Genomic DNA, 3,745 nt, shown 5'->3' on the forward strand with positions numbered 1-3,745 from the left:
CTCTCTCTCTCTAACATCAACAGCACCATACGGGAAAAAATCATCTAATCTGATTTTCCCTGCAAGTTGCCAAAAAATACCATATTAGTGGGAAAAAACTAATGGCCCTAAGTGAATAAAATTTGGGAAAGGGGATGAAAATTGTACAGAATCTACAGAATGTCTTTGAACCATACTCTTTTAACTCGAGTATTTTGATAAAGTCAACAATATTTAACAAATTCTTCTTTCACCTGAATACATACATCCAATCTGATTTTCCCTGTAAGTTGCCAAAAAATACCATATTAGTGGGAAAAAATTAATGGCCCTAAGTGAATAAAATTTGGGAAAGGGGATGAAAATTGTACAGAATGTACAGAAAGTCTTTGAACCATACTCTTTTAACTCGAGTATTTTGATAAAGTCAACAATATTTAACAAATTCTTCTTTCACCTGAATACATACATCCTGTATGAAGTTACATATTTTTCCACCTGTGTCACCCGGTATAAGCACCTCTATGAATGAAAATTAGGGCTTCCCTCATATCCTTGTTGTGAAGTATTTTTGAGCTATCGATTTTTCAAGCCCTTCTCCGTAACAATGCATATGAGCCTTATCCTAACATCCTTTATATCCTTTGCCTCTCCTCTGTTCAAGATTTCAGCAACAATGCACCGTGGTTAAGTTACAACGAGTATGGAGAGATATTTGGACGGGTGATCGTCTATGAGCAAGATACAATGCACGTTATGGTGGGGGTGAGGGGGGAATAAATAGTAAATAGCTGGTAATTTTAAATAAAAAAAAGAAAATCGAGTTATTATTTTTTGAAGAGGATTAGAATAACAATCGGAAAAAAAAGAAGATGATGAAAAAGAAGTAAAGTTGGAAGAGGAAGAAGAAAAAAAATGTTCACTCAGGGCAGGAGTTGAATCCACGGCAGACCGTACAAGGCAGACTCTTCAACTAGGCTGGCAGATAGGTAGGTACTGTGCTTCTTATTTTTAGAGAGGGCCGAATATGGATCATGATTCCTTTAAACAGAAAATCTAATCCTTTGTTCCCACTAATAAAAGATTTCAGCAACAATGCACCGTGGTTAAGTTACAACGAGTATGGAGAGATATTTGGACGGGTGACCGTCTATGAGCAAGATACAACGCACGTTATGGTGGGGGTGAGGGGGGGAATAAATAGATAATAGCTGGTAATTTTAAATAAATAAAAAAAAATCGAGTTATTATTTTTTGAAGAGGATTAGAATAACAATCGGAAAAGAAAGTAAAAAAGAAGATGATGAAAAAGAAGTAAAGTTGGAAGAGGAAGAAGAAAAAAATGTTCGCCCAGGGCAGGAATTGAATCCACTGCAGACCTTACAAGGCAGACTCTTCAACTAGGCTGGCAGATAGGTAGGTACTGTGCTTCTTATTTTTAGAGATGGCCGAATATGGATCATGATTCCTTTAAACAGAAAATCTAATCCTTTGTTCCCACTAATATTTCTTGATTATTCCAGCTCCCCTATTTTTTTACACGACTTATTCAAGTTATTCATTTCACCAAGGGCTAGATTGCTGGACTAGGCCGCGGGTTCGATTCCCGCCCGGGGCGGATTTTATCCTGATGGGATAATGTTCGTTCTCGGAACGGCTGGCTTTCTCCTATCCTGTCTTCCTTCTCTCTTCGATTTCGGGACGATAAGACCATAGCAGTTAAAGTTCCCTCTGTCAAACCTCTTAAAAAAAAAAAAAAAAAAAAAAAAAAAACAGAAGTCACCCCGCCTGAGTGCGGTCGGAAAAAGCCAACCGCATGGGATTGTCCAGATGGTCAAACATCCGTCTGCAAGCCAACCATATACTAACCGCCCGCAACGTTGCTTTTAACTTTTTTTTTTTTAGAGGTTTGACAGGGGGAACTGTAACTGCTATGGTCTTATCGTCCCGAAATCGAAGAGAGAAGGAAGACAGGATAGGAGAAAGCCAGCCGTTCCGAGAACGAACATTATCCCATCAGGATAATATCCGCCCCGGGCGGGAATCGAACCCGCGGCCTAGCGCTTACAAGGCAGACGCACTACCAACTAAGCTAACTAGGCTGGCTTCTCCGTTGTTACAGTTCCCACTATGAAAGTCAAACTGTGCAATGATCCTGGAAAAGGGGAATTTCGACATCTCCACCAATAGTAATTTATTTTTCCCTTATGTTGTAAAACCGTCGGTATCAAACTATGAGGGATCCTTTTGTTCCTCTTTACCTTTTCTCTTCCTCTTTACTGGTTCCTTCCCTTTCCCTCCCTCTTCCACTTTTTCCCTTCTTTTGTCCCTCCTTCCCTCTTTTTCTCTCTGTTTAATTTATTCTCTATTCCTTTTCATCTAATTACTTTCATCCTTTATCTTTATTCTTTAACAATTCATACCCTCTCCCTTTCCTCCTATCTTTTGCCCTTTTCCTCTCTCTCTCTCTTTCTCTCTCTCGTACACACACAAATAGGGTTTCATTGTACGGTTATACCCTATTTAGCCTAGTGCTAATTAGGGTTCTCTCTCTCGTACACACACAAATAGGGTTTCATTGTACGGTTATACCCTATTTAGCCTAGTGCTAATTAGGGAGAACTATACATACGTAATTACGTATACGTACGTATACAGATATGCTCGTATGTATTATGTAGAGTTCAAAGGAAATTTTGGGACGCCTCTAAACCTTTAGTAGGGGATTAACAATTAAAACAATGAAAAAACCTGGAATAGGTGGAGAAGGAGAGGGGGAGAAACCAGATAAACAAAGAAAACAGGGGAAGATGAAGAAGAGAAGACACAGAGGGAGAGAGAAAAGGGTTTTGGGAAAGGAGAAGAGGGATTGAAATAGTGAGGGAGGAGGGAGCGAAGATAAAGAGTGAGAAGATGGAGGGAGGGAAGAAAAAGGAAACAAGAAAGAGGGAAGGAGAGGAAGAAGAGGGAGAGAACGAGAGATGGGAGAAGAGAGGGAAGGAGGAAAAACCAAATCAACAATAGGACCGACAATAAAGGAAAAAAGAAGGAGGGAAAGGGAACAAAAGATAGATAAATTGAGAAAAGATGTGAGGTAAAAAGGGGAAAGAAGGAGAGGAGAGAGGAAAAACCCAAATAAACAAAGTGACCGAAAGAAGGAGGTTAGAGGGAGGAAGAGAAAAATGAGTAGATACCTAATTAGAGAAAAGAAGTGAGGAATGGAAAATTAGGGTAAGAGAAAAAAGAAGAAGGAAAGGAGGAAGAAGAGAGAGAAAGTGATAAATAAAGCTTAAGGATGAGGGAAAAGGAGAGAGAGAGAAGAAGAAGAAGAAGAAGAAGAAAGAATGGAAATATAGTGGAGAAAATGTGTTTGACTCTCTACCACACATCAAAGGCAAAAATATGTAAGTAGAGATAGCAGACAAAAACAAGTGGAGATATTAGGCAAAAATAAGTGGAGATAGCAGACAAAAACAAGTGGAGATATTAGACAAAAATTGAGAAGAAGAAAGAATGGAAATATAGTGGAGAAAATGTGTTTGACTCTCTACCACACATCAAAGGCAAAAATAAGTGGAGATAGCAGACAAAAACAAGTGGAGATATTAGGCAAAAATAAGTGGAGATAGCAGACAAAAACAAGTGGAGATATTAGACAGACATTAGTGGAGATAACAGACAGAAATTGGTGGAGATATTAGACAGACATTAGTGGAGATAACAGACAGAAATTGGTAGAGATATTAGACGGACATTAGTGGAGATA

Source organism: Diaphorina citri, unplaced genomic scaffold (genome assembly GCF_000475195.1).
Source record: "Diaphorina citri unplaced genomic scaffold, Diaci psyllid genome assembly version 1.1 scaffold1777, whole genome shotgun sequence".
NCBI lineage: Eukaryota > Metazoa > Arthropoda > Insecta > Hemiptera > Psyllidae > Diaphorina > Diaphorina citri.